Source organism: Capra hircus, chromosome 4, assembly GCF_001704415.2.
Source record: "Capra hircus breed San Clemente chromosome 4, ASM170441v1, whole genome shotgun sequence".
NCBI lineage: Eukaryota > Metazoa > Chordata > Mammalia > Artiodactyla > Bovidae > Capra > Capra hircus.
This window is the reverse complement of record NC_030811.1, coordinates 76,522,464-76,532,017: the sequence shown is the minus strand read 5'-3', so window position 1 is coordinate 76,532,017 and position 9,554 is coordinate 76,522,464. Positions and strand designations below refer to the sequence as shown.

The following is a 9,554-nucleotide window of genomic DNA, read 5'->3' as shown; positions in this document are numbered from 1 at the left end:
AGTTTCTCTTCACATTCTGCCATTTAGAGTGATATCATCTGCATATCTGAGGTTGTTGATGTTTCTCCCTCCTATCTTGATTCCAGCTTGTAACTCAACCAGCCCAGCATTTCTCATGAGGTGCTCAGCATATAGGTTAAACAAACAGGTTGACAGCAGATAGCCCTGTAATACTCCTTTCTCGATCTTGAACCAATCAGTTGTTCCATACAGGGTTCTAACTGTTGCTTCTTCTTATTTTTTTAATTGTTTAGTTTTTATTTCATAATCACAAATTTAACTTTGAAATCCAGCTAAACTTGGAGGGGGATAAGGAAAATATGGAACACAAAGAACTATAGCGAGAGCACAAAGATTATAGGATATTTCGAGCAGATGGGGTGAAGGGGTGCTCTCCTGGGCTACAGAAGGATTGGTCTGGTGGTTAAGTAAAACACAAGTCAAATTTATTAGATTTGTCCGCAGTCAGGAATGGTGATCTTCTTGCTGGTCTTGCCATTCCTGGCCCCAAAGCGCTCCATGGCTTCCACACTATTCATGCCCTCTTTCACCTTGCCAAAGACCACATGCTTGCCATCCGACCACTCAGTCTTGGCAGTGCAGATGAAAAACCAGGAACCGTTTGTGTTAGGGCCAGCATTTGCCATGGACAAGATGCCAGGACCTGTATGCTTTAGGATGAAATTCTCATCATCAAATTTCTCGCCGTAGATGGACTTGCCACCAGTACCATTATGGCGTGTGAAGTCACCACCCCGGCACATAAATCCCGGAATTATTCTGTGAAAGTAGGAACCTTTATAACCAAATCCTTTCTCCCCTTTGCTCAGAGAATGAAAGTTTTCTGCTGTCTTTGGAACTTTGTCTGCAAACAGCTCGAAAGAGATGCAGCCCAAGGGCTCACCGTCGACAGCGCTGTCGAAGGATACTGTGGGGTTGACCATGTCTAGACAGCACGGGAGGCTCCGGGGTGGCAGCATCTGCAAGGCCTAACTGTTCCTTCTTGACCCACATACAGGTTTCTCAGGAGACAAGTAAGATGGTCTGCTATTCCCATCTCTCTAAGAACTTTCCAGTTTGTCATGCTCCAAGCAGTCAAAGGCTTTAGTGTAGTCGATGGAACAGAGGTAGATGTTTTTTGAAATTCCCTTGCTTTCTCTGTAATCCAGAAAATGTTGGCAGTTTGATCTCTAGTTCCTCTTTCTTTTCGAAACGCAGCTTGAACATCTGGAAGTTCTTGGTTCATATAATGCTGAAGCCTAGCATACAAAATTTTAAGCATGATCTTACTAGCATGGGAGATCAGTGCAATTGTCTGATGGTTAGTTAGCACATTCTTTCGCACTGCCCTTCTTGGGAACTAGAATGAGGATTGACCTTTTCCAGCCCTGTGGCCACTGCTGGGTCTTCCAGATTTGCTGATATAATGAATGCAAAACCTTGACGGCACCATCCTTTAGGGATTTGAATAGTTCTTCTGGAATTTCATTGCACCCACTAGTTTTATTAACAGCAGTGCTTCTTAAGGCCCACTTGACTTCACACTTCAGAATGTCTGGCCCTTGGAGACTAACAACACCATCGTAGTAATCCTATTCATGAAGATCTTTTTTCTACAGTTCTGTGTATTCTTTCCATTTCTTCTTGATCTCTTCAGTGTCTACTAGGTCTGCACCATTTTTACCCTTTATTGTGTCCATCTTTGGGTGAAGTGCTCACTTGATGTTTCCAATTTTCCTGAAGAGATCTCTAGTCTTTCGCTTTTTTGTTGTTCTTCTATTATTAACCATTGTTCATTGAAGAAGGCCTTCTTGTCTCTTCTAGCTATTTTTTGGAACTTTGCATTTTAATTGAATGTACCTTTCTCTCTCTCTCTTGCTTTTTGCTTCTCTTCATTCTTCCGCTATTTGTAAAGCCTCCTCAGATAACCACTTTGCCTTCTTGGCGTTTCTTTTTCTTGGTTCAGATGGTAAAGAATCTTAGCTCTAGTACTGCCAATTAGTTGCATACTCTTGGACCAGTCCTCTGAACTCTCCTAGTCTGGGTTTCTTTATTTGTAAATTAAGAACAATGTTACTAATGGGTCTATTGTGAGGATCAAATGAGGTAATGGTAATCAAAGTGCTTTGTAAATAATAACCACTCCACACATTAGGATGATAATACTAAGTGTCCACAGCTCTTCTGAGTCAATGTTTAACTTGACTTAGTTGCCTTTTTATTTTAAAGCAAGAAAAAATCACTTTATCCTTTTAATCTTTAGCAAATAAATAAAGCCTTTGGGCTTAGATCCGTAGAAGAGGCAAATTGCATGTCCTGATGTGACCCAGGTCTTTGTGTGTACTCTCTAGATCCTACTTTCATTTTGCTTTTAATTACAGCATTACAGAGTGGAAACTTTAAAATGACACCTTTTAGAACTAGTCATTATTTAGTGACTCTACATTTCAAAAATATTTCTCATGTCTTTAAAATAAATTGTCAAGTTCTTTTATTATTCAGTTCAGTTTAGTTGCTCAGTTGTGTCCAACTCTTTATGACCCTATGAACACGAGGCTTCCCTGTCCATCACCAATTCCCAAAGTTTGCTCAATCTCATGTCCATTGAGTCAGTGATACCATCCAACCATATCATCCTCTGCCATCTGCTTCTCCTTCTGTCTTCAATCTTTCCCAGCATCGGGGTCTTTTCAAATGAGTCAGTTCTTCACATCAGGTGGCTAAAGTATTAGAGCTTCAGCTTCAACATCAGTCCTTCTAGTGAATATTCAGGACTGATTTCCTTTATGATGGACTGGTTGGATCTCCTTGCAGTCCATGGGACATTCAAGAGTCTTCTCCAACACCACAGTTCAAAAGAATCAATTCTTCAGCACTCAGCTTTCTTTATGGTCCAACTCTCACATCCATACACGACTAGTGGAAAAACCATAGCTTTGACTAGGCGGACCTTGGCAAAGTAATGTCTCTGCTTTTTAATATGCTGTCTAGGTTGGTCATAGCTTTTCTTCCAAGGGGCAATCATTTCTTTTAATTTCATGGCTACTGTCACCATCTGCAGTGATTTTGAAGCCCAAGAAAATCAAGTCTGTCACTGTTTCCATTGTTTCCCCATCTATTTGCCATGAAGTGATGGGACTGGATGCCATGATTTAGTTTTTTGAATGTTGAGTTTTAAGCCAGATTTTTCACTTTCTTTGTTCACTTTCATCAAGAGGCTCTTTAATTCCTTTTTGCTTTGGGTGGTATCATCTGCAAATCTGAGGTTATTGATATGTCCTCCGCAATCTTGATTCCAGCTTGTGCTTCATCCAGCCCAGCATTTTGCATTGTTAGTACCCGGCATAATGCCCAGCGTTATTATTACCTTGGCCTAAATATAAATTTATTGACAGAGTGATGATAATGGTTTTTGGTTTAGTTTTATTTTTTAAAACATTTCCTTGAAATTGTAATAATTTAAAAGATTTACTTATTTAAACATATTACATGTTTAAGTTAAATTTAAATGTTTAAATTGTATGTACATTTTGTTCTGTGTGGCTGAAGATAAATGTGAAAATAAATAATTTAAAAAATTTTTTATTTATTTAATGCCAGGAAAGTGTGTAATTTCCTTGGTTCTGTCTTGCTGCAACAAAGATTTGAAACTGCAGACCAGTGTTATAGCTCAGTTATGGCTCAGAGTTTTATTCAGTAAACAAAGAACAGTACACCCTGGAGGCGTGAGGGCTGGCCGACCCCAAAGGAGAGGCCTCAAACCATCTTGGCTCCTTCTTTTTATAGGTTTTGTTTCCTCCCCCCTGAGCCTGCCTGATGCAAATTAGGCCTAGCCAGGAAGGGGGCATGTCTGTTTCACCTGAGATTCCTACTCAGGTGTGCGGATTTTCTTTTGCTCTGTTTTTCGCAGACTTTTCCCTTTCTTTGTCTTTTAGCCACCACCATTTTGGACTCCTTTTTCCTATTCTAACAAACTAACATTTAATTATTTATTTTGGGGTGTGCTGGGTCTTCACTGGTGTTCTGGTTTTTCTCTTATTGCAGCAAGCAGGGGCACTCTCTAGCTGCAGCTTCTCATTGTGGTGGCCTCCCTTGTTGTGAAGCACAGACCCTAGGGCACGTAGATTTCAGTAGCTGTGGCACATGGCTGCATAGTTGGGGCTCCCAGGCTCTAGAGCACAGGCTCAACAGTTGTTGCACTTGGGCTTAGTTGCTCTGTGGCACGTGGAATCCTCCCAGACCAGGGTTGAACCCATGTCTCCTGCAATGGCAGGTGGCTTCTTCACCACTGAGCCACCAGGGAGGCCCTGGTGGGGTTATATAACTATATGCTATATATATATATATAACTATTATATAGCTATAATCATGTGACTATATTCCATATACTATAACTATATAATATATGGAATTATATAACTATATGCTAATATATATACAACTATTATATAACTATAATCATGTGACTATATTCCATATACTGTAACTATGTAATATATGGAATTATATAACTATATTCTATATATATATAACTATTATATAGCTATAATTATGTGGCTATATTCCATATACTATAACTATATCATATATGGAATTATATAACTATATTCTATATATATATATAACTATTATATAACTATAATTATGTGACCATATTCCATATACTATAACTATATAATATGTGGAATTATATAACTAGAATAATTGGGAGTTCTGTATTCCTTTCCCTTCTATGCACACAATCTCTCCACCCTCTTGCATCATACTAGAAGAAAAACAGAAAAGGCAGTTAACTGAAAAGAGAAAACTGTCAAAGGTACCTGGTCTGAGTCACCATTATTCTTGCCTCGGTATTCACAATAGCCACCTATCTGGTTTTCCAGCTTCAATCTGTTCATAAAATAGCAGTCAAATGATTCTGTTAACATCCAAGTCAAATAATGCCACTTATATGTTCAGAAACATCCGATGGCCTTTATTCCTCAGTCTTCTTTTCCTGCCCACCCCTGCACTCCCTCAGTCCAGCCACACTGGCCTTCTTGACCCCCAGATCCACTTCAGCCTTGACCTGAAAGATGCTTCCCTCAGGTATCTACAGGAGTGGTTTCCTCCCCTCCTTCAGGTCTGTTCACCTTAGTGGCAACTTCCTTTCATCTCTTAAAATTCCAGTTCTCACCCCGCTCCTATGTTCCTTACTTTTCTAACAGTTTTTACTGAATAACATAACAATATGTTTACTTATTTCTTTTGTTTATTATCTATCTTCCCCTCCTTGTAAGTCCCAGGAGTGCAAAGCGTATTTTGCCTGTTTCTTTAACTGCTGTATCCTCAAAACCCAGAAGAGTGCCTGGCTCTTAGTAAGTGCTCAGTAAATGTTTGCTCAATGAATGGATAAATAAAACAAAGATAAGTCATGGTCTTACTTGATTTGCAACACTGACTTGAAAAATTTCAAAATTTTCATTAAAAACTTTTTAAAATGACAGAGAAGCTTTGAATATCTCCTGATGATATGACCGATGACTATAACATCAAAAGCATCAGTGTTCTTTTCCAAATATTTTGGACATTCTATGTTTCAAGAATTAAGATCTCCTTCATTCTATCACTGTCAAGTCTAATGTAAGTATAACTATATAAACCACTCCTAATTTGTCATGAAAGGAGAGAAGAATTTAATTATGAAACATCTGCCCTTTGTTTTCTTTTTCTAATCTTCTCATTTTTTTTCTTTTTAAAAAATATTTATTTATTTTAATTGAAGGATAATTACTTTATAGTATTGTGATAGTTTTTGCCGTACGTCAGTATGAATCAGCCATAGGTGTACATGTGTCCCCTCCATCCTGATGTCCTTTGTTTTCTTTGGCTCTGTAATTTCCTGATGATCTTAATTTGGGCCACCCATTTTCTGACTTCCGTGCCTCGCCTATTTCCAAGATACAGATATTAACAAAGAATCTTGCTTGGATTTCTTCTCTCGCTTGGCATTCTCTTATCCATTTTTATGGCTTCTGTTACCTCCTTTTTTAGATTGCTCTCAAATGTGGAAGTCCAATCTTGACATTTCTTTTATTTTCTTTTTTAAATTTGTGTATTTATTTGGCTGTGCTGGGTCCCAGTTGTGGCACATGGGATCTTTAGTCGTGGCATGTGGGATCTAGTTCCCTGACCAGGGATAGAACCTGGGCCCCCTGCATTGGAAGCTCAGAGTCCTAGCCATTGGACCATAGGGAAGTCCCCAATCTTGACATTTCTTATTGGCTCCCAGTTCTACATTGTCCAGGGTGGTTACATCCATCTGGCCATCTTTCAAGTACTCAAACCTCTTATATCTAAAATCACATTTACCTTTTTCCTTTGGAACTCTTTCCTATTCCAGTAACCCATTTCTGTTAATGACTCTGCATTCTTCCAAGTTTGGAACTGTTTCCAAGTATTGTAATCATTTGTGACTGTTTTTTTTTCACATTGTCAGATGTCAAGCCTTGCTGCTCATCCTTTTAGAATATCGTTTCAACCATCCTCCTCTTTGCTTTCAGTAGATCAGGGATGGGGCCTGAGACTATGCATTTCTAGTATGCTTCTGAATCAGGCTGATGTGCTGCTGTACTGACTGCTCTTCGATGAGCAAGGTTCGGCTCTAGGCTGACAGTGGCCACCTGACCTAGTTGCCCACTTCCCAGCCCATGGCCAAATCTGAGACTCAATTCTCTTTCAAAAATAGAGATTAAATATCGCCCTAGTCTTGCTTGAAAAGAAAAAATTTCTTTCCTATGTCATAGAAGATTTGGAAAGTTACAGAGTCAGAAAATAAAAAATTCAAATCAGCTACATGGTCATTAATACTTTGAGATATATTAATATATATGTACTTCCTTTTAGTTGTTTCTATATTGTAAATATATGTTCAGGTTATACCTGTGTTTTTCAAACCCGGAAAGGATTGTTTACAGCTTTCTTTTGTTTCCCAGTATAAAAATTTGCTAAGTGTATTGAATCCTCTGACTTACAAAGTAGAATCTGCCTTTTCTATATGATAAAATGCTTAATGCTCCTTTGCTCAATCGCCCTTACAGCTGGGAACTGAGGACTTGGTGCAGCCAAGCAGATGCATCCTCTAGGCTTTGATTCAGGACCTGGTGACTCAAAGCAGCAGGGATGACGCAGAATCCGTTCTGGCCAGGGCACAGGAGTGATGGCAGCTGCATCCGGTTTCCAGTGGCAGCAGAGACAGCTGTTCTGGGACAGTGTGCAGTGTCCGGCATCTGAAGACTTGGCAGTGCAAGCCATGGGGTCAGTGCTTGGCAGCTGCCGTGATGACTTCACAGGAACAGCTCTGCAGGGTGTGTTGGGTGTGGTTCTTGCCCCGTGGTTTGTCTTCCCACCTTTACTTCTTAAATTAGTTTAAAAGTTAAATTAATTTACTGGCAATGAGCACTAATGATGTTAATAATAACTAACTCTTAGATACTAACAATAGCTGACTCTTAGATATTAACAATAACTAGCTTTGGGTAGTGCTTACTGTATGCCAGGCAGATTTCAAAGTGCTTTATGTATATTATATACTGGTATTATTTCCAGTTTACAGATGATGAAACTGAGCTGCAGAGAGGACAGGTTACATGTTCAAGGTCATATGGCTAAATAGCAGCTCTGAAACTCTAATTTAGTCAGTCTTAACCTAGCTCTTAAGAGGTCTGATACATATAACATTTCATATCCAAATTTTTTCATATAATAGAAATTTTGTGAGCGTTTCCATGAATGCTCACATGTTCCTCTGAATATTTAAAGTAGTTGTATAATGTTTGCTTATAAGACTGATTCATGATTCATTTAACCAACTTGCTGTTGTTGGACATTAAGTATATCCTGGTGGCAAAACTTTTTTTCTTGTTTCAGTTAATACCCTTGACTGTTTCTCTAAGATAAAGTTCTAAGAGTGAAATGCTTGGTCAAAGGGTATTCTGATTGCCTTCCAGAAATATTCCAGTTTACACATACAGCAGTGTGTGGGAGCATCCTGTTTTCCTTGAGACCTTATTAGCACTGAATATTATTAACTTTTTAAAATTTGTGGTACTGAAAATGATACATAGTTTTCTTTTAAATCCAAAAGTCTTTAAATATTTAAAAATACATTTATTAACCATTTGTTCAGTTCTTTTTGTGAATTGACTGCCTCCATCACATGTGGGACAAAGTTGAAACTTAGAAGGCAATTCAAGGCCTTTCTACTCTGACCCCAACTACTTTCCTAACTAGTTCTCCTAAACATTCACCCAGCACACCAGTGGGGGTTATTTTGTGTTAGTTGAAACCATATGAGGATACTATGTCTGTAGACCAGAAAGTGATTGACTATTGGCAGTTTTATGTGGTTACACTGTATAAATCTCCACACATTTGTTCTCCCACAAGTATTTTCACCAATGTCCCTGCCTGTCTCTGCTTCGTGAGATCCTTCGTGTTCTTGATGAGGCTGAGTTCACTGGCACGTCCCCTGCTCCTTTGCCATCCGTATCCTGTTCGCCTCTCACTGTAGCTGAGGTTACTGTAAATCACCCTTCTTCAGAATTTCCACTCTGTGTCTTTCCTGTCAGAGCTGTAGGATGGTCCCAGGGTACTGCAGCTGAATAATGTGTTTGCATCTGTGTGGCAGAGGCCAAGCCCTCTGCTGCTTTTTGCCAGCGGAGACTCTGTCTTATTTATTTTGGCAAAGCTAGCAGAGTTTCAGGCTCATAGCAGATACACAACAAATATCTGTTGACTTGAAGAACCAGTAACGCTAGGGCCCAGAAGGTGCCTTATTAGCCACGTATTCATTGTGGTTTCCTTCCACATTAAGTAAGAAAAAGCATGTGTAACACTCTCTAATATCTTCTAATTTGACCGGTTCATATTGTATTTGGAATCAGTCCTCCTTATTTTGAATCCTCCATCCTTATAATTTTTTCCCTGTATTTTCAGATATGATCATTATATTGGAAGCAAGATTCTCAAGGATGAAAGAACACAGTTCTCTTGCTAGCTAAATAAGTAATCTATGCACTTCTTAGTTTTTCCTTTTTAACCATATTCACCTTTCTTGCTTGGGTGAACTTTCAGGAACTTTTAGTGACTTCCAGGAAATACTAATGCTAATGCTAAAGTTACTATAACAAGATTCAGGATCATCAAAAGAAAAATGTTTTTAAATAAACATTAAAAGCATTTCAACTGAGCCTTAAGACAAAGGCTTCTGTTTATAAAAGAGATACATAGTACATTCAGTTTAAATTGTACTTCAGGAAAGAAAATCATGGAACCATATAACTTTAAAGGAGGAGAAGAGCTCCCAAATATGTACTCAGTGTGTGCTGTCTGGTGGAAAAATCCAAGTGAGAGTGGAGGAGAGAAGATAAGTTTGGCTCCATATTCCCCCACCCAGTTAATTTTCAAATGATGTTTCAACCTTTGTTCATCTCTTACCTACATATCCTGCCCTTGCCATGCCTTGAATAAGTTCAGTTAGAAGCAGTGTCAATGCCAGGCCTTGTGTTTTTTGG

At 38.9% G+C, this 9,554-nt stretch overlaps 1 pseudogene; it reads right to left on the bottom strand.

The window, feature by feature from the left end:
• On the bottom strand, nt 330-944 carry LOC102188111 (annotated as a pseudogene).